General features: G+C 49.4%; 1 non-coding gene across 1 annotated transcript; it reads right to left on the bottom strand.

Moving 5' to 3' along the window:
* Positions 1-14,077: 14,077 nt before the first annotated feature.
* EV420DRAFT_t316 lies at positions 14,078-14,157 on the bottom strand. Its single transcript has one exon. It is a non-coding gene; the product is annotated as a tRNA-Glu (tRNA).
* Positions 14,158-22,819: the final 8,662 nt, after the last annotated feature.

Here is a 22,819-nt window from a genome sequence, read left to right as displayed (position 1 = left end):
ACGTCAACTCGGTGGATTCGGATACGAGGATTCGAACCTCGAGCTGCCCCGCAGATGATAACCGTTACACCTATCCGATCCATACTGAAGGAGTCTTCCTTCTGATGAGTTTATCACCACAAACGCGAGCGACTAATACTGCTCAAGTGAAAACCCCTTCAAGAGCGCCTGCCTTGTCTCCCACCACCCCTCAACCAAGAAGGGATTCGCGTCACTCGGGGGGAAGAAGCGGAGGATTGGTCGTACAGAAATCGAACGAGCTGCTGGGTATATGGGACCTGGCGCCGGTAACACCACTACCGCATTGGGTCAATATCAACTTCAAGACACCTTCAATTACTTAGTCAGGGTCAATGTCCAACTCCCTCTGACGAACGCACTTCTCGCGAAATTTCTCTTCTTTCATTGATAAAGATGCCTGGAGCTACAATTTGTCCTTCATCTAACTCAATGTCGCGCCTGTCCGCGGTGACGGTTCTGGGTCACATACCAGTTTCAGAGCACCCCTTTTCGCTAGTCCAGGCATGTACTTGGTTAAAATATCGACCACCTCCGCATGACGAGCGGGGTCATCAAGCAGTCCTTGGTGTCTTATATCAATGCACATGACCTTCACCTTGTAGTTTGGCAAGGAAAGCTCTTTGTCGAGGTGGGCCCATGCATCCAGCGCTTCATCGTCGATAATCCACACATCCAGCAACGAGGTTATGACGTTCAGTTGCTCCAAGCAATAGCACTTGGAACGCAGAAGACCGTCAATCCACCATCGTAAGATCGAACTCGACTGCAAGGCCGGATCTTGATGGGAAGGACCGGTGACGGCGAATGAAAGTCTGTGAATGGTGGAGGGAATATGGAGGATGAATGACGGGGGTGCTTGCATGACGAAGCGGCACCTTGCGTCCTGGATGTGAGTCAACGATGAAATCACGTCGCGTAGAAGAACAGCATTATAGTCTGTCATAGTGTCATGTCCTATCATGGTGAATACGATGGTTGTGAGAATACGCAAATTGAATGGAGACGAAGGGGATAGAAGAATAGCACGAATCGCGTTTCGTGCAAGATCTGCGCATCGAATGGTCAGAGATCGAAGAGCAATAGGTTTGTCGGGAGATACTATGTCTGCCAGTGCCTGTTCTTCTGTGGCATTTTTGAAGCGGAGCATGCCGGCGATATAAAGATCAATAGGCACGCGAGTGGCGCAGCGGCGAAGAAAAGAGAAGAAGGAAGGAGCCGATGGGATGACGACGGTGTTGAGGATTATTCTGGTGAGAGGATAGGAGCTGAGGATGTCGAGCACCTCCTGGGGCAGGCGGTCCCAATGAACGTTAACGAAATAGATGGTGTCAATGTTAGTGGTGAGCCGCAGGATGGATGGGATCAGTGGGCTTTGAATCACAGGTATGTTGAGGGTCTGGAAGGAGACAGACCGGGCTGCTGCTGGGATAATAGGAGATGCGAGGCATATATCATGGTAGTGCTTTATCTTCTTGGGGTTGGTCATTACGGGGTCTCTAAACATATGCCGTCAAGTCTGAGGAAGGAATGCCTGTGAGACCAAAGAGCAAGATGAAAGATTTTTGGTTGCTTCTACAGGTGAAGTGGATGTATCCTTCACGATGTCGATGATAGCGTCGACGAGCTCTTGTGGGAGTTTCAAATCCGAATTGGGCGACATCTATACACTGGCTCGAAAGGTTAGCTGAGGTCATGGATTCATGGTGTGAAATTTTACAGAACCAATGTTATGTTCAATGGTTGAACGTTGAACGTGAACAGTTGATAGCTTCACTGTCAGGTAAACAGAGCGATGATGACAGTTGCTGGATGGGAGACGCGGGGCGCCCGGACCGATCTCCGATGCCTTCTTGATCGGGTCTGACCTCCTCCAAATTGACCGTCACTCCACGTACGTCGTCCTGGGTCCAGTTTCTCGCAAGTCTCCATGCTGCATTGACGGTGCGGATGCGCCCAGTCCAGACGTGTGCAAGCTTCCGCGGAGACGCTCATCGAGGACAGGGCAAAGGGTAGTCTGAGGAACTTGATGAGACGATGCGCGCCATCCTAGTATCGAGGGTCCTTGTTTTCGGTGATTGGCAGTGATGGAGCTGGAAAGAGGTGCCAGTACGGTGCTCGATGGTCCGTCAGTTCATTTTGGAACGATGCCTGTTAGTTGTGGAGGTGGGGCGGGCGAGCGATGTTAGGGTTCGGTAGTATCGGTGCTATCGTGGGAACAATTCCGGCCTTGTCTGCCACCTCCACCGCGTCGTACCAGGATCGCGTCAAAACCATGCTGGAACTCGGAGCGCCTACAAAACTCTGGTATTCTCATCTGGCATAGGAAGGATCCATGTGCTGGTCAAGGAGGATCCCGTTTTGGCTGACTTTTGGGTGTACCAAGTCGTCCGGGGTGAGTCGTGTCGCGCTGTTTGACATTCTGCGGCTCCATCTGATTTATCTTCGTGCCCATAGTCTATATCATACTCACTTCCTTATCTGTAATCCGCATTCCCAACCCAAGTCTGGCGCTCTTGCTGCCTCGATACTCGTTCACCACATACCCTGTAGACTAATGTCAATATATCGGCCACCGTCAAACTCAAAGCAGGAAGCATCATATATGAGCGTTAGAGAGGAAGGATTCGCTGGATGTTCTACCGAATCCGAGTCCGAGTAACGCGTGTCATCCCGACTCGTAAAGGCAGGGAAAAAATTATCTCACGCGACTCGGTGGATTTGGATACGAGGATTCGAACCCCCAGCTCTCCCACAGATGATAGCCGTTACACCTATCCGAGCCATAGTGAAGGAGGCTTCCTTTTGATGAGTTTATCACCACGAACGCGAGCGACCTCTGCTCTCTCAACCTCGACCTCTGCCTCAGGCCGCTCAAGTGAAAACCCCTTCAAGAGCGCCGGCCTTGTCCCCACCACCACATCTACTGCAGAACTCCATTGTCTAAACCTCGGCACTTCTGGGGAGGGATTCGCGTCACTCTGGGGAAAAGAAGCGGAGGATTGGTCGTACCCAGCTCTAGAATCAGAAAACGAAAACGAACGAGCTGTTGGCTGGTTCTATACCATCCCTCTAGTATATATAATCAAGTTGGGTGCTCACAATCCAGACAACCAGCGTGTTGTCAAGGATAGGCTAAGGGAGGACCTTTAGAAGCGGAATCGACAGTTGCGTCAGCACGTGATAAGGACACGCGACCATGTGCCAGTCTGACTTTGAAATCGCGAACTTGAACTGGAACCGTGTCCACGGTCACCACACCACTTATTGTGTCAAGATATCAGCTATACAGGCTAGAGAACGCTGCAAAGGATAAGATACTGCCCTATCTAGGTGATTCTCTTTCTATAAACGTTGTCGGCGTCTCCGCGTCAGCATTTGCTTTATACACTTTGATGATTTCTTATTGCTCACGTATTTTTCTCCCATGTAGGCGTTACCAACGACTCAGTCTTCAGTTGAATCCATCACTATCAATACCAGTCGCGTTACTCCTCCGAACCGTCCTCGGCACCCTGCATACAGCATGAACCACACTCCCGTCGTCAAAAAGGCCCAAGGGCGTAGCGAATTCTCTGCCGAGTCACCGGAAATCCAGAAAAGACACAGGGAAATTGCTGCCGAAACACGCGGTCATTTTATCTACGGTCCCTCAGTGAAGGCGTTCCTGAAACAGTATATGCCCTGAAATGACACTACTCCCAAAAACTACAAGCAAAAACAACCAAGCAAGTCCAAAAAGGGGTTACTTATTTCCATGGCAGGCCTTCGCGAATCTGACATGTACGGGAGATATGTACATCGTTCTACTTATGAGTTGGTATAATTCCATCTGCTGACCGCCTCGAAGCTCAGATCAAAGCTCTTCATAACTGGCCTTCATCGCTGAATACAGAGAAACCAGATTACCTGTCGATCCGCCTCCGGCTTGGGAAGTTTCGTGACCCAGACGCAAACTGCGGTAATCTTGCAGTCGGTATTGGAGTGTACGATGCCGACAACATGCCAGAGGGTCGCGTCACTGATCACTCGCTCATGGAGACGCAAACAGAGCTGAAGACCCACGATAACTATGGTGCCTTCGTTGACTTGGAAGACGACGACGAGTCCCTGTCTGCGGAACAGGAAGAAGACGAGGTGGAGGAGGAAGACGAGGAAGGGGCTGAAGACGGACAAGCCGAGGAAGGGGAAGCCACAGAGGTCACTGAGGAGGTACCGGAGGACGTCGCAGATCTCACGCCGCCAGCTGTATCTGCGCTACCAGAATTCCCATTCGAAAACGACTCCGTCAAGGGACGCGAAACGCGAGGACAAATTGCCTCCTATGCCGGCGTCACTATGATGCTCCAATATCGCTCTCACCTCTTTACGATCCTCATCTGTGGACGCTTCGCCCGATTCATACGCTGGGACCGATCTGGAGCTATCGTCAGCAAGCGGTTCGACTACACTGAGGAAACGACCACGTTCTTCAACTTCTACAAGCGCTTTGCACAGTTATCACCACGCCAACGGGGTAAAGACACCACCATCTCTTCCATCGCAGACAACGATCCCGACGCCATAATTGCTCGGGAAAAATTCAGCCTATACGAGACGGTTGTGATGCCGGGGCTAAACCGCAAAGGGGAGATAAAAGTCGAGGACCAGAAACTGTTCCGTATGGATCTGACCCTTGAAGGTGAAGCTCGTCGATTTGTGGTATGCGCGCCAAAGTTCAATGATGGCGCATTCTCACCATTCGGACGATCCACGCGCCGGGCTTTGGGTCTCGATTTGGACAGTCCTGATCTCCGAAAGCCCCTTGGAGGGCTGCTGTTCATGAAGGACTATTGGCGTGAATACTCTTCTCGGACTGCCAAGGAATCTGATATCTATCATCTTCTTGCCCAGCACAAAGTTCCCTATGTAGCTGAAATGGAGACTGGCGGCGACGTCCCGGACATGGTCACGATCACACAAGATCACGTTCGGAAACTGTCGACTTCACCATCCGGTAAGGAGATCTACCGTCTCCCTAGTTTGCAGGGCCACCGAATCTTCTTGAAGACCATTGGAAGAGATCTCACAACCTTCTTCAACGCCAAGGACTTGGTGATCTGTATCGCGGATGCTACGGAAGGTACGCCGTACTCCACCTTTGTTGATTCCTTGTCTGATGGTTTTTTTTTGTGGAGCAGCTCACCAAGCAGCTTTCGACAGAGTGTGTATTTTATACCGCGATATCAGTGTTGGCAACATTATGATCAGCCCAAACAACAGAGGGTCTCTCATCGACTGGGATCACTGCGTCATTCTTACTGACAGAACTGGCAACCAGCGCGTAGGCAGAACCGTAAGCTTTCTATGCAATTTTCTCAACCTCCTTCGTTTATATATCATCATTTAGGGCACATGGCAGTTTCTGTCTGCGCAGCTCCTGGCTTCCTCCGGCAACATACGCACACACTTGTAGACGATAGGGAATCCTGCCTCTGGGTTCTCCTATATGTAGCTCTCCGGCATATCCGCCATGGGCTTTCCCCGGTTGCCCTATACGACATAATGACGCCGATGTTCGAACACAACCGTGGCGTGGACAAGTTCGCGCTGTTAACCTCTTCTTTGATGTCTTCCTTCACCCCCCAAGGTCTTAACCAGTTGTTGCGGGCGTTGGTCAACGTTTTTGTTGTCCGATACCAAGACAAACCTACCGCAGAGCAACTTCGAAAATACGAAGCCTGGAAGGTATCACATCCGGAGGATGCTCCAGACCTTCCAGCCGGCCAGTATATCGCGAAACAAATGCAACTTGACAGTCCTACTTGGCTTTGCGACACTTTGTGTGAGCCTACCGAACAAATGAAGGAGCCTCAACAGGGGATCTTTGACTGGTGCTACAGCGAGGATGAGTTATTTGGAAGCTCCAAAAGGCGTACGTCGGCGATGGAACGTCTTGAGACGAAGAGGCAGAAAGGTCTGGGTGCTGAGTCGCTTAGTATCCACCATGAAGTAGTGGATGATGCGGAAGTGACCCGTAAGAAGAATGCACGGTAAATTTGAACCAGGATGGACTGGAGACGTGTGGCGTTTAAGATAGTCATTAATGATACACGTAGTTACACGTCTACTAATTTACAATGATCGACGTCTGCTTGATAGTCTTTCCCAACTGATTTGGTGTAGGCTCCCAGATAATCCGAATTTCTACTTCATTCAGCTGAACTGTGTGATGTGGCGAGCAGTTCCCTTTTCCTGTCCGGGCCTTCGATTTTTGTTTTGTTTTAAGACGATGAGTATGCCAAGTCAAGCTGTCAGCCGCTTGGTACCGATAACTCTTGAACGGCAGAGTCAAAGTTCGGAATTGAAAGGCGAGAGGATGGCCGGCTTGCCGGCTGCCTCGGCGATCAGTAGCTGTTCTCACGCCCCTGATCTCGATCTTGCTCCCCACACGATCGTACCAGACGCGTCTTCAGTGGATGCTTGCGCAATGGCGAGACAACATTGATTCTTCAAGTTCCTAAGCCTATTTTCAAGTACAATAGCGCATTTGGTTAACCGAGTTTGCGTATGTTGATGCTTCTTCGTCTCCGTCTTCTCATTACTCACAGATTACTCAATAATGTCGCGTCTTGACAGTTTTTTTTTTCTGAGGATTACTGGTAATTCTCTCCGCTTCTTCGTCAACCATCTTCATTGTCACTTACGCGAATGGACAAATCCATCGTGGGTACAATCCCGCGAGTCGATATGACTTTTCATACTACCATTTTTGCCTAGAAATCGGCCAAGGATGGATCATTTGAAGCAATGATGGCGCTGGCCTTGCAAGCTGGCAGAAATCGAAGAGCCCATCAAGCTTTTTTCCGTGTCGTGGAAGAAAACCTCAGGTTCAACACACCAACTATCCAGGCCTTGAAGCGAGGAAGCTTCCTACCTGTCCCTCACTCGATCCCAAAGATGTAGTCAATCGGAGTTGCACTTCGATGCTCGCACTAGCCACAGGCATTCGTGACGGTCTCCTCCTCCAGCCTGCATGTTTGGCGGAGTCCACTTCCTCCATGTTCGCCCTTATGCCCGCCATATCGTTCTGGTTGAGTCTCTTCTGCGAGCGCATCATCACACCATCCCGAACACCCGACTTCAAGTTCATGGACTTCCACCACGCCGTCGTATTCATCCTAGCCTGGACCACAAATCAAAAAAAGCTTACGTTGGAACCGAAAATCTTCACAGATTATCTCCCCTTCCTTTGGTTTAACCCTCCCCCTGGCTGTGCGAAGTACAATCTCGACGATGCCCGATCAGTATTCACTGCTGTATATCATGCGGTCCTCGCATGCGAATCAACACCTTGGAGAGGCATTCTCGTTGACCGGATGGAGGAAAACAGTACACTCACCGCTAAACTCGTTGTCCAATTCATTGTAGACGGGTTCGCTCATCTCCCAGAGGAACCAGATGCGACGCTTCTCTCCCAAACTTTTTTGACCGTCGCAGCTTCCACCCTTCAGCTCTCTGTCCAATCTCTACCCATCCACACCGCTCTACTGAGAAACAATAGTATCCAATGGATGGCTCTTGTTTTGCGATACGTTGCCCGGCGCACCCGATTCACCTATGTGGCACTGCGCGTAGCTACGGATTGCGTGTCCAGGTGTCTGCGTTACATCCTCAGAGTCATGCAGGATGGGCATTCGTACATCCATCAGTTCCTGGGCTACGACATCCTCCCCTGTCTCCTCAAGGCGTTCCGCAACATGCATGCTCATCCCGAGCTCATCGACCAGGAGTTTAAAGGACTCAAGACCCTCTTGGAGGATCATGCTGTGGAGATCCTACACTTGGTTATATCTCATTTTGCCTACGCCTCGATTCTGAAGCGGACCAGAAAGGCCATCTCCAAAATACGGCGACTGCATGTTGACGGATTCCTCGAATCCAAAGACCTAGGTTTGAAGAGGGTTTGCGAAGAGTGGACCCAATTTGTAAACATTGCTTTTTACCGATCTGATATGACGAGATCTATATCTGATTCGTCTTGCGGTAACGGACAGGTACGCAGCCCCGTGTTGATAATACTGTCATTAATCCTCTTATATAGTGTCCTGGAACGTTTGTCGAAAAGTTTACGGTTTGTTCTGGATGCCAGTTCACGCGGTATTGCTCGCGGACATGCCAAAAGGATGACTGGTCTCGGACATCCACTGGGCACCGCTCCCTCTGCAACGAGATTAAAGAGATCAGAACCAGTTCGTCATATTGTTTTTGAGCTTCTGCATTTCCTCACGGGTCCCCTAGATGCTGATCCCTTGCCTATGTCTTTCAGCGATCGGAGAGCCATTGCGACCCTCAACAGTCATTATGTGGAGTATCACGAAGAAGTGCCTTCAGAGCGGGAAGAGCTGTTGGACGAGTATACCGCAGAGAATGGAGAGCCTGATCCTTTGTGGCCTTTGGTTTTGGTACTGGATTACCGTGCTATCAATGTCGAACCTTACCTCTATCTCGAGTCTTCGGAACAATGTGTTGAAGATTGGGAGATCGTAGTTGCGGCGCGAAGAGGGGCTGGAACCATCGTAGGTTGGATAATCCCAGACGGGCAGCGTATAGTGACAAAGGTGGAATTGGTTCCTTCATAAGATTTAATCTCGAGGTTGTTCATACGCACAATACAGTGGTGGATGCATTCACATTGGCATCCAATTTGAATCGATGAGATGGAAATTGTCAAGCCATCGTCATCACAGAGATCCATGTTAAGCATAACACCATCCAGATGCGGAGAGTACGAAGCACTACCAAGAAGGACTATCATACAGCCCAGAGCCCTAATATAATTGACCTCAATGGAGCGTCAGGGAAGGTGAAATAGAATGCCTTGCTCCTCGACCGATTATCCTACGACTTTGGGGAGACAAAATATGATATAGCGAGTACTTGATCGAGTCGTTGAGATCTTGCAATACAGATAGATCACAACCCCAATGCAGAGTTGGAGGGTCACTGGCCGTTACGCGATAGTACTTAGAATGAAGTTAGTTTTTGAGAACTGGGACGTACTTCTGAGAGTAAATCCAACTGTCTTTTATAACTGCACGCGCCAGAAATGCCATTACACGCACTTAAGTGATGCTTACAGCAGATATCAGTTGAGAACGTGTTTGGTACGATGTTCTCCTAACTTCAAATCCACAGCGAAAGGTACCACATACGAATCGCATTGGAGGTATACAATACTATACAGATATAATGCTACAATTGTCCATTGTCACTTCAGAAGCCTCGTCGGACTTAGTAGCTGTAGTGGGCGTTCCAGCAAGAAGTATCATAATACTTGTGGTCATCCTTGCGGTCCTTGTCATCTTTCTTTCCGTCCTTGCCGAAGTCCTTGCTGCCACCATCATTCTTGCGGTCGTCCTTGCGGTCCTTGTCATCATCACAGTCATCCTCCCAAGTCAAGATGTCGATGATCTCCTCGAAGAGCTCGCAAATGAACTTCTCCTCGTTCTCCTCTTTCGAATAGGCTAGGAAAAAGACATCAGACACGCCCGAAATGAAAGGAATTATAATCAGACGTACCCTGGCAAGAGTTGCACTTGTCGTCCTTCTCGCAAAGGTTCTTGCAGTCTGAACAGTAAACGTGAGTGAAAATAATAAAATTTTGCAATGAGATTATACGTACCAATCTCGTAGGAGTCCTTCTTGACATCCTTGTGGTCGTAGGGGGTGTACTTGCCCTTGTTCCATCCCCTGAAGTCCTTCTTGTGCTCAAACACAGGCTCCCAGGTGCAGCCCTTGCGCTTGTGGTCCTTGTCGTCTTTGTCTTTGCCGAAGTCCTTGCTGCCGCCATCATTCTTGCGGTCGTCCTTGTCGTCATCCTTCCTGCCAAAGTCCTTGCTGCCACCATCATTCTTGCGGTCGTCCTTGCGGTCGTCTTTCTTGTCATCGTCCTTCTTGCCCCGGTCCTTGCTGCCACCATCATTGTGACCATAGTCCTTGCCGTAGTTCCTGCCACTGCCACCGTCGTTGTAGCCGTTGTAACCGACACTGTCATCCCTGGCCTGAACGGAGGCAGAGAGGGCGGGGACCGCGAGAGCGGCGAGAGGGATAAGAGCAGCGATTGAGAGACGCATCGTGATGAATGAGCTGAAGTAGATAGACGAGGTTGAGTTGTCTGGAGAATGCTGGCGATTTTGGAGACCTTTTATATCTTTTCGATTACCAGAAATTCCCTGCGACCTAAGTCGTTGTCTTGACCAACAAGTGAATCTCAAGATCGTCATATTGAAACAGTACCGAGCACAAGATGGTGGATATTTCTCAGCCAAGAGTAATCTTCGTCAAGACCTGCCAAGCTACAAGGGAATCTTCGAGTGCGGTAACCAAATACGGTCCAGGCGGGAACGTCGGTCTAAGATGTAGCGGGAGAAATGAGGTTGCCATAAATTTTGCTGGTGCAAGACATCACTGATCAGTTCAATTTTTAAGTACGACAAGGACAGTCAAGAAGGAGATTCTGAGAGTTAAGCATAGAACATTTCAAGATACGACTCGAAGACAAAACTAAGGCTGTGTGGATAAGTACGAAGAACATCCACGTCCAAGCTGCTGAGTGTTGAGAGTACGGAGATCGGAAATGGCAGCCTCGGAATGAAATCCGGCAATCCGCTGCCGATTGCAGCCGTCCCATCGGCACAAAGTTGCCGCAACCGCTCGGGTGCGGGCGTTTCACCCGTGTGTCCTTAGCCAGAGCCTTTCCTTCTTCGCATGACGAAGTTTCCATACGATATGGCTACCTGATACCCAGAAAATCATTGACGGCCAAAAATTACATCACTCAATGGTTCAATATCTGGAATACTGAGGGACTTCATCTGACATGTTTCGCTTTGGTATCGACGTAACTCAGGCTGCGGAGGCCAGCCACAGCGGCCGCGGGTCATCGAGGAGGATCCACACCTTATTGGACTTCGAAAAATCGTCTGGAAAATCAATCTACGTGAGGAGTTTCTAGGATGAATCCACTCGACGTCCTTGGCATATCTGAAATGTTCTTCTTTTTGACTATCGACTCTCTCAGTTCTGATGAGGCTAAGGGCGGCCTCTCTCGCGATTTCCCGGTTCCCTCTGAGACCGACGTTCCCGCCTGGACCGTATTTGGTTACCGCACTCGAAGATTCCCTTGTAGCTTGGCAGGTCTTGACGAAGATTACTCTTGGCTGAGAAATATCCACCATCTTGTGCTCGGTACTGTTTCAATATGACGATCTTGAGATTCACTTGTTGGTCAAGACAACGACTTAGGTCGCAGGGAATTTCTGGTAATCGAAAAGATATAAAAGGTCTCCAAAATCGCCAGCATTCTCCAGACAACTCAACCTCGTCTATCTACTTCAGCTCATTCATCACGATGCGTCTCTCAATCGCTGCTCTTATCCCTCTCGCCGCTCTCGCGGTCCCCGCCCTCTCTGCCTCCGTTCAGGCCAGGGATGACAGTGTCGGTTACAACGGCTACAACGACGGTGGCAGTGGCAGGAACTACGGCAAGGACTATGGTCACAATGATGGTGGCAGCAAGGACCGGGGCAAGAAGGACGATGACAAGAAAGACGACCGCAAGGACGACCGCAAGAATGATGGTGGCAGCAAGGACTTTGGCAGGAAGGATGACGACAAGGACGACCGCAAGAATGATGGCGGCAGCAAGGACTTCGGCAAAGACAAAGACGACAAGGACCACAAGCGCAAGGGCTGCACCTGGGAGCCTGTGTTTGAGCACAAGAAGGACTTCAGGGGATGGAACAAGGGCAAGTACACCCCCTACGACCACAAGGATGTCAAGAAGGACTCCTACGAGATTGGTACGTATAATCTCATTGCAAAATTTTATTATTTTCACTCACGTTTACTGTTCAGACTGCAAGAACCTTTGCGAGAAGGACGACAAGTGCAACTCTTGCCAGGGTACGTCTGATTATAATTCCTTTCATTTCGGGCGTGTCTGATGTCTTTTTCCTAGCCTATTCGAAAGAGGAGAACGAGGAGAAGTTCATTTGCGAGCTCTTCGAGGAGATCATCGACATCTTGACTTGGGAGGATGACTGTGATGATGACAAGGACCGCAAGGACGACCGCAAGAATGATGGTGGCAGCAAGGACTTCGGCAAGGACGGAAAGAAAGATGACCGCAAGGACGACCGCAAGAATGATGGCGGTAGCAGGGACTTCGGCAAGGACGGAAAGAAAGATGACAAGGACCGCAAGGATGACCACAAGTATTACGATACTTCTTGCTGGAACGCCCACTACAGTTACTAAGTCCGACGAGGCTTCTGAAATGACAATGGACAATTGTAGCATTATATCTGTATAGTATTGTATACCTCCAATGCGATTCGTATGTGGTACCTTTCGCTGTGGATTTGAACTTAGTAGGCTATGTCTCGGCGTTCAAGCGCTCAACGACCTTGTTTCTTTTGGACTGTATCAGCATATCATTCTGAGTTACTCTGCGCGAGCGCTTTCCAGCCTGGTCTTAATACCATCGAACGGAGAAGTGGGAGACAAGTAGAAAGTCAAAGCATCTGTACATTCCAGTTACGAGAAGTCGAACCAAAAGTATCCGTTACGCCATATCTGAACAGTATTTATTCTAAGAATACACATTACGTCTATCAATACAATGTCTGTCTACTCCTGCTGTCCGACTACCCACTCTAACCCTTCACGACTCAACAAGCCCCTCCAAGAATCCTCTAATCCACCCGTATCATGCAGTACCATGTATGTCTTTATGACATCCCTACGGCTCCTCCGACAAAGAATCCCCAGCGCTACAGCAAATGCGTTCACTCTTCCCTCAGACCCTACAACCAAAATCTTTCCCGACGTGGTCATCATCAGCTTGAGGAAAACCGAGCGTAACAGAGTCGGTACGCCTCGATCGCTCTCTCCTTCATCTTCGACGCGAATTTTGACCCCAGTCCAATCCTCTACATCCTCAAAAGAGACAAACACGTCTGTTTCTTCCCCCAACGGTTGTATGCTCGCATGTTGACATTGAGGCTCTCCCTCAACCCTGGGCGAGCGCGCAGAGTGTGTTTTTGCGCTTCCCTTGCTGTTGCTCTCGCTCTCCTCTAGGATAGCCCTCCCTTTCGCCACCCTTCGTCGCGGTAGGTTGCTTACATGCGGTTCGAGGTGGCCCTTAGGCTTTGCGGCGACATTGAAGTCGAGCTTCCGGCGGTGATAAGGTTCTGGGCTGACCAGCGTCGCTGATGACGCGGGTGAGGCGATCATTGTAGTAGATTTGTGGAGTATAGCAATTTTTGTGGTTGTCACTTGTGCTGAGTGTAGAACGCTTGGTGGCACAATGCGATGATAGAGTTGCGTTGAGTTAGTACAGGCCTAGCAGAAAGTCAGCATGTATACAACAGGTACAGAGACCAATACTCACGCAGTCGTTGGTCAGACCTGTCCAGTGGGTAGGCCAATGTTCTAATAGAGAGCCATGAATAGCCTGACGACTGCGTCAGTTGTGCCACAATAAGAACATACAATAATACTCACTATTGTGGGATCTTGGTGCCAACTACAGTCTGCAATGTGGCCCTTAAGTACTGCAAGAGCGCAAATACAATGGACGAAACGCACGGTAAACAAATTCCTCCTTTAGCGCCGCTGACGTTACGTGCAAGCTGTCCAGTGTCAATGCCCAATCCTCAGTCTTCGTGTCCGTCCAAGTATCGTACGTTCGTCAAGTTCTTGTCGCCGGAGAGCCAGGATTGTGTGTCGTAAGTGGTGAAGGGAGAGAAGTAAATGGAGTGAAAACGTGAAATGAAATTATGACGCCCTGATATAGTCAGGGGGAAATCTCCATCCCGCTTCCGCTGCCGACTCGGGTAAAATCGGGCGCCGGGTGGGGCCTTCCCCGCGGGGTTTGATGCGGAGAAAAGTTTAATTAGAACACATTGATGCAACTCCTCGTCTCTGGAGTGTCAACTCTTTGACATTCAGTGGGTCAGTAGCGTTCTGATTATGACGTGGAAGCAAAACTTAACTCGAAGACACGAGCACACTATTCGGATACGGGGAATCGAACCCCGAGCTGCCGCGGAAAGACATGAAAGGCGGCAATGTTAGCCGTTACACCATATCCGAAATATTCAGTTTTTGAGCAGTACATAGTATTGTTATAAAGGAAACTTTACTCCGCAAAGGCGTACCGAGATTTCAACAATGTTGTTCCTCCCCGATGGAAGTCGTACTTCAGGTATTACGTTGTAGTACGGCATATAGCTGAGAAAGGCATCATGCGTGTTCCTGTAAAATTGGTAAACATCCGACATCCGGCTTGAACCTTTTGAATGAAGGAATGGAAGTAAACCACTTAGTCAAGACACGTTATCAGTCCGAGACTTCGCTGTTAGTAATTTCCAAGTCCTTTATATGTGCTTCGTCCCTATTTCTGTCCTCAAAGCCACCAGGATCAAGCGTGACATACAGAACTTGATACTTGAACAGCAATCTGCCAGCCCTGTGAACTCCCAGTTTGTTCTAATCGCAATACCAGTAGTAGACAAGAAACTCGAGTAGAGAATAGACGTCTCAAAGACGATTGGTACAATGCCGTGGTTGATGAATTTAAAGGTCGGAAGAAAAGTGCGTGCTTCGCTGACCGCAAATACAGCGGATGCAGCGTGGGAGTTTCTTAATTTCCTTGTGCTCTCTTTGAATTTATGCTACTAGACAACCGACCAGCAAGAATCCTTTGTAATGAGATGCCAGCCGCTAGACGGGTTGGACAATGCATTTTGACGATGTCGTGGAAATTGTGATACACATTGGGTCATGAAGACATCTCTTTGCCGGGCTGTATATTAGTCGTATCTGGAGCATAAAGACGACAGAGGTGCGCCTGGAGTAAAACGATGAGAAGCAGTCCGGTCAAGCCACACAAACAAGACTCATGTCGAGTCGTCTCTGCAGCAGCGTTAACGTAACGATGGACCATTTGGATGGAAATAGAGACCGTGGATCACAACTATGCTATAATACTGAGATAGGTATTTTTTGGTAGTGGTAAATGGCGTATACCTAGAGAGGAAGAACGATCTAATAAACTGACGGATAATGGCGTTAAGTTTGAGCATAATCCAGAGTGTCACATTCTTCCTCACCTGTTGACGAAGTCGCGAGAGCAGCAAGCTAGAATATATTAGTTTACAAAACAACCAGTTCCCCTTTCTCCACAAGATGATGGCCATCTGGGATAGTCCAATACACGAGGATACCACGTCCTTCTCGTGCCTGAGCTACGATCTCGAGGTTTTTGACACGCCGTTCCGAAGACTCGAGTAGTATTTGAGGGTTAACGTCGAGAGCACGGTAGTCCAGTGCCACAACCAAGGGCCAGAAAGGATTTGGCTCTCCATTCTTTGCAATATACTCTTCTAACAGCGCGTCCCACTCCGAGGGCTCTTGTCTGTAATATTTGACATATTGACTATTGAGGTTCTCGAGGGCTTTCTGATCACTCGAAGACATGGGTAAGGGGGCACCGTCTAAATTCGTTGAGGAACACGAAGGAATCGGAAGGTGAATTGACGTACCACTCCTGAGTTGTTTGATTTCGATGCAGAGGGAACGGTGGGCACCAGAGGTCCAGTCATCCTTTTGACATGTCCGCGAGCAGTACTGTGTAGAGCGGCAGCCGGAACAAGCCATGAACATTCCGGCCGACGCTCCAGGACACTATGACGGGAGGTTAAAGTAACTAGCATCATCAACATGGGACTACACACCTCGCTGTTACCGCAGAATAAATCAGGAATAGTAGACCAGATATTGTTTCTGTACGAAGCGATGGTTACGAACTGTGACCATGTTTCGTACACGTCCTTCAAGCTCAGGTCTTTAGGGTCGAGGAATCCATCGGCGTGCTGTCGTTGAATTTTGGAGATAGCCTTTTTGGACCGCTTCAGAATCGAAGCGTAGGAAAAATGGCATATGACATTGTTTAGAATGTTCACGATATGGACCGCTATGGTGGTCTTGAGTTCTTTGTACCGCTGATCGGCGAGTTCGGGGTAAGTATGCAGGTTTCTGAGCGCCTTGAACATATAGAGAAGGATGTTGTAGCCCAGGAGTTGATGGATGTACGAATGTCCGTCCTGCATGATTCTGGTAATGTAAAGCAAACACATGTACATACACTCCATGAATACGCGCAGTGTCGCATTGGTGAATTGTGCGCGGCGAGTGAAGAATCGGAAAACAAGGCAGATCCGTTGAGCAATGTTGTGTTTCAGCAGAGCGGTCTGGATGGATAGGCATTGAGAGGAGAGTTCGAGGGAAAAGGTTACGACAACCAAAAAAGATTCGCAGAGAATTGCAGCGTCAGGTTCCTCCGGGACTTGGGCGAACTCCTCCAGAATGCGCTGGATGATGAGGGTGGCGGTGAGTGTACTGTTTTCCTCCAATCGGCGGATGAAAATGTCTTTCCACGGTGGTGGTGCGCCGAGACCTGCATGGAATACAGCAGCAAAGACTGACCGGGAATCATCGAGATTGTACTTGGTACAGCCAGAGGGAGGGTTAAGCCAAAGATACGGAAGGTGCTCTGTGAAGAGTTTTGGTTCTATCGTGAGCTTCTCGACGAGCTTCTTGTACCCTCCGATATGGGATAGGATGAACACCATGGCGTGGTGGAAATCAACGACCTTGAACTCGGGTGCTCGGGAAGGTAAGATGATGTGCTCGCAGAAGAGACACAACCAGAATGATATGGCAGGCATGAGAGCGAGCACGGAGGAAATATTGTCTTCCAAGCGGACCAATCGGGGGAAATGTCGCCTTTGGATGCCTGTAGCGAGTGCGATGAGTGAGATACAACTGAGATTTAGTTTGTCTTTGGGGTCGAGCGAAGGAACCAGCGGTAGCCTCCCTCGTTTCATAGCCTGGACAGAGGTGGTGTTGAAACTGAGATTCTCTTCCATGACGCAAAAGAAAGCTCGATGGGCTCTTCGGTCGCTGACAGTTCGTTCGACTAAAGCCATCATTGCCTCAAACGATCCATCTTTGGCCAATCTCTGAGTAAAACTTGTATTATTAGTATAAAAGTTCCTTCGAAGCAAAATTGTACTTGCGATGAGGTTCTCCATTCCAATTTATGGGCCTGAATGAACAATCGGCGCAGAAGACAGACTTGCCGTACTGTTAGCCCACAAAATAGCGTGATTGTTGTGACGTGTGGAACCCAGCCGGTGGGCGGGAACTGTAACGCCAGATGACCGAAGCCAAGTGTCGCTACACAAAGTGAACTTGCGGAGAGAAGCTTAGCGTCACGCGAGAGAACTAGAACAACTCTCGTTAAGTCCAAACCCTCCTACTAGTGTACAAAGCGTCGTATATATACTGTAGCAAAGAATATATAAGGAAATGGTACAATAGGTACAAGCAAAGCTGAGTAAGTGCTGAGTCTCGAGGATGACGAGAGACGATGAAAATCCCTACACTCGCCCTCCCGGGTTGTCAGAGACAAGCCGTACACCAGTAAACAAAGGAAAAAGAAGATAAAATTTTTGCAGAGTCGGAAGCTGCAAATTGTGAGTATCGACGGAAAATTCTTACAAAGAAAAGAAACCACATCAGTGGCTGTGCATATGTGACCAACCAACTCCTGCGTTACACGACGTGTCACGCTACGCGCCTGTCGCTGCATCCGCCATCTGAACGTCGTCACCAGAAGCACCAGCGGAAGCCTCAACCACGATGGGAGCAGCCGCTGATCCGGTGCTTGTCGACAAGCCGATAGGAAGGGAAGAAATCGAGGCAGAAGACTGGGTAGAGTTCTGGGTATTGGACGCGCCAGGATAAGGAGGAGGAGGGCCACCACGACCATTTCCTCGACCACGACCACGACCAAAACCACGACCACGATTGTGGCCCCGATTCCCGCCACGACGCTGATGGCCACGAGCGTAGTTGTCGAACGAATTCAAGGCATTGTCGAGGCGAACACGATGAAGGGTATAGGGAGATGAATTCCTGGAACGACTACGGCTTCGACCACGCTGTTCTGATGTTGCAGGAAGGCAACGGCCAAGCAAATTAAGGACCTGGTGCGTGATAGCATTGTGCGAAGACTGTAACTCACGAGATTGGGCCCATAGGTGAGCACCATGATTGACAGTACCATCAGGGAAGGTGCTGACCAACGCGCCCGCACCCTGAGCCATGGCCGTGCTCGTGTTGACATTGATGACTGGTCCAGTCGCCGAGGAAGGAGGAGTTGCTGCCGTTGGTTCTGCCGGATGGGTGTTACCAGGATGAAGAGAGGCTGTCGGTTGAACGAGAGGGGATAAAGTCATAGGAGGAGTACCTGGCGCAGAGAGCATGTCCAAGTCCTCGTTCGTCCAATCTAAACCGCCTAGTCCCTCTCCCGTACCAAAGAGGAAACCTCTGCCAAGGTCTCGAGTGGTGCCTGTTGCAGAACCGGGGGTGGTGCTGAGTAGTGAACCCTCTCCAGTTCCTCCACCAGCGCCGCTGCCCGTCGACCCGGCAACATCTTGAGACGACGAATGGTGTCCTTCTGTTCCTTCCTGAGCACTGCCGACTCCCTCTCGAGTTCCGCTATGTCCTCCCACACTGCCAGATGCTGGAAAACCTTCGCCTGTGTGTCCAGTAGCTGAGCCAGATCCCTCAGGAGCTTGCCCACTGGGCGCGGCTCGAATCTGGTCTCCCGAGGACGTGTGGGTGCCGCTGTAGGAGCTGTCACCAACCCTTGCATTGGAGGACGCGCCAGAGAGGGTGGACGAGGTGCGATCGGACGCTGCATTGACGGATTCGTCCTGGATTGAGAGCTCATTGAGTGCGATATCGATTTGGGACATGCGAAAGGGATCAGAATTGAGACCAGAGAATGTGAGTACACCCTTTATATCCCAGCTGACAGCCCCACTAAAAATTTGTGCATCCGAATCAGGTAAAGCTCCCTTTCCCTCTGGCAATCGCGATATCGAATCTACGCCCTGAGCCTCAAGATAAGCTTTCAAGGGTTCCAGATGAGAACACTCGGAGTAAGGTAACCATGTCGTGTCACCCGCTTTCCATTGGAGCTGAAAGTAAGCAGATGAAGCCCTTCCTGAATGAGTGACTACCCGCTCGACTTCCCATTCTGAAGGATCACGATCTTCAGATGCCTGGATAGCCTCAAGAGAACGATTCGGAAAGCGGCGGTCATCGTTAGGAATGTGAACCCGCAGCAATGAAGCATGGAATTTGGGGATGATCCCACGTTGACGTAGTTCAGAAGGTATGTTGACTTCGAACGTCACGTCGCCCAAGGCCTTGACAATACGATAGGGGCCGATATACTTAGGTACAAGCTTACGAGCGCGTCCTTTTGGAATTTTCAAGTTCTGTGTTGAAGTGTAGACCAAGTCGCCAACAGTAAAAGGTACCGGCCGTCTCTTTTTGTTTGCGAGACGTGTCTGCTTGACGCGCGCTGCCAGGATCGCATCGTGAGCTGTTGTTAAAGCATCCTTTACTCGCTGCGCAAAGACACGGACACCAGGGTATTCCGTTGAACTATTCCAAATCAAGGTGCGAGGCATTCGGCCCGCGTTCAGAAAGAAAGGAGCAAACTCTGTTGTCTCAGAACGCGCATTGTTTATCGCAAATTCAATACCAGGTAGCTTATTCACCCAATCCTTCTGAGAAGGAGAAATTGATAGGCGAAGCATCTGCTCCATAGTCCGGTTAGTCCGTTCTGTCAGTCCATCCGTTTCCGGGTGGTAGCTGGAAGACAACCGAAGCTCAACACCAATCATCTTGTGCAAGCTCGACCAAAATGTGCTTGTGAACAGGGAGTCACGGTCACTAACAATAGCCTCAGGCAGACCGTGTAGCTTGTATACATGGTCAAAGACCAATTCCGCAATATCTTTGGCCCGATAGGTCTGTTTCGAAGGCACAAGATGCACCATGTGAGTTAGATGGTCAATAATGACCGCGATCATGTCGAATGACCCCAACCGATTTGTAGATTCAGGGAGTGGACCCACGAAATCAATCCCTATTACTTGCCAGGGGTACGTGGGCACCGGTAAAGGTCGAAGCTCGCCATACTTTTTCTGGGTGCGAGGTTTCACTTGATGACATGTCGGACATGACTCACAAAAGGCACAGATATCCTGCTGCATGGATTTCCACCAGACATCGTCCCGCAGATAATGTAACGTCTTGCGGGCTCCAAGATGCGCAAGAATTGAATGTGCGTGCGTTATCACAATCTCCCGTACATTACGAGAGCCAATTTTGACATCGGGAATGCACAGAACACGGCGATCACTCTCGTTTAAGAAAACAAGATCGTCGACCACTTCAAAATTCTTGTAAGTGTTCGGTGCCGCAATAACTAGCCCAAAGAAGGGATCATGAACATATTGTCCCCTTAGACAGTTCGGAAAATCCAACTCAGGATTCCCAGCAGAAATGATATTCTGCAACCGAGGCGCAACATGATCCTCAAGCTCCTCTTCTGGTGTCTGCACAGTAACCAGATCGGGATTAGGGAGAGCCGGGGAATCCTTTGCTGATGACTCTGAGACCCGTTTCCCAGTCTTCCCAGGTACGCCCTCCATCCGAGGCAATAAATTCCCATTCTTATCCCGGACTCGTAGGAAAACACGGGGCTGAGCTGTTGATGTGGATGCATCCTCAAGCGTCGAAGCCATACTTGCCATCGCAGGATCCCCGGTGTACACAGGACAAGAAAACAGGGTAATAGCTTCTAATGCCTGTCGTGTTTCCTCATCATCTACAGCAGTGTATTCCGAGGGGGCACGAATAACCCCTGGCGGTTCAGAGCTGTAAATCCGAGATAGCGCATCTGCAAATATATTGATTTCTCCAGGAATGTACGTGATCGTGAAGTCAAATTCACTCAAGACCTCGACCCAACGAGTTTGCCGAGGTGAAAGATGCTTTTGTGTCATAATAAACTCGAGTGCCTTATGGTCGGTGAAAATACGGAAGTGAGTGCCATGTAAGATATTTCGAAACCGCTTCAAGGATTCCACAATGGCTAACAACTCCTGTTCATGAACAGGATAGTTTTGCTGCGTTGTTGTGAATTTCCCGCTCCAGAACGCAGCAATTGGAGCTGTCCGAAAATCCTCACCCTGCGAAACACAACCACTACCTCCTGAAGTACAAGCATCACAAATCAGGTTGATGGGTGGTTGATCTGGGCCATACGCCAGCGTAACACGGTGGTGGTCCCGCCAATCCTGGATCAGTTGCTTAACCTCATTGAAAGCACGATCAGCAACTGCTGTCCATCGCCAGGGTGGTTGACGGGGCGCTGTAAGATGCTCGAGAATTCCAATTGGAATACGTACACCCAGGTAAGTCATTCGCGAGGTATCCAACTGAACCAATGAATCCGCTAAGCAAAGACTTTGTAGTAGGGGTCTTCAGTTTAGAACCTTGTCCACCTTAGCCGGATCCATGCAGATACCATTATCGTCGATTACATGTCCGAGAATACTGATCTTGTCTGCAAAGAACCGAAGCTTCTTCTCACTCAGATAGAACTTCTCACGACGAAGTATATCAACGACAGTTTTAACAGCTACCCACATGGTCCTGTGGTGAGTCCGAATAAATGACAATATCATCAAGGTAGACATCAAGGAAAACCCCAATGTACGGTGAGAATAGGTGGTTCATCAATGCCATGAATGTAGCAGGAGCGTTACAATCTCCTTGCTGCATTACTAAACTGACCATCGTACCATCAGGGTGTTCATAGCTGTACGGCTGACATGCTCTGGGACTACACGAACGTGCTCGTAAGCATCCTTCATGTCGATGACACTCTCCGATATTTGTGCGAGAGCACATTCCGCAGAATTCCATCTATATCAGGCATCGGAGAAGCCACTTTCCGTGTATTGGCATTCCGTTCCCGAGAATCCGTAACTGTTCGCAACTGAATTGACTTATCCTTTGTAGGTTTACGAAGCATCAACATGGGCATGGCATTAGGAACACTTCGAAATTCCCATCTGCCTGGAAGCCACATATGCATCCCTCTTCTCACGCCATAAAGGGCCGTAAGGCATCCGGACAACGTGAGGGACGCCATGAGTAAGTCAACTCCTCATCCTTCAAAGGAATAGTATGATTTAATTGCACGCAAAGGAGGTAAAGGAGTGTCTTCTGCAGACTTGCAAATATCTATAGTGTACTCATGAAGATCCCGACGTAAAGATTCAATGAAATTATCATTTTCCATCTGAACTGCACTCGACGATATCAATATTACATTGTCGCCTTCCAGCGGGAGACATTCACGACTGCCAATCCCTACAACGAAACGGAATTAAAACCCATAACAACCTGGTGCTGGGAAAAGAAACGGCGTTCCGAGCATCATGTCATAACCATCAATGTTCATTACGTCAAAATGGCGTGTCTCACAAATATCCTGGTAAGAGATCTCTGCTTCGACCGAGTAATTAACCTTTGTCAGGGAACCTGTCACCGCAAGACGAACATTCATCGGCTTGGCCAAAGGCACCTTTTTAGCTAAGCAAGTCAACAACAGCTGAGGATATGAAGTCTGCCGAGAGCCAGTGTCAAGCATTGCTCTCAGGACTGTTCCATTTACGGACTACTGGAAACTGTAGGTACCCACGGAGCCTTGCGCGTAAAGTCTTTTGGATTCGCAGCAGTCCGTTCCAAAGGCTCACTCGGTTGGTCCTTTCTCTTTCCCTTTCGCGATGAAGATGGTGCTGCAGCTGCAGAACAAAAA

Source organism: Desarmillaria tabescens (assembly GCF_030435595.1).
Source record: "Desarmillaria tabescens strain CCBAS 213 chromosome Unknown EV420scaffold_153, whole genome shotgun sequence".
Taxonomy (NCBI): Eukaryota; Fungi; Basidiomycota; class Agaricomycetes; order Agaricales; family Physalacriaceae; genus Desarmillaria; species Desarmillaria tabescens.
Note: the sequence above shows the minus strand (reverse complement) of the source record. Positions and strands in the feature narration are given on the sequence as shown.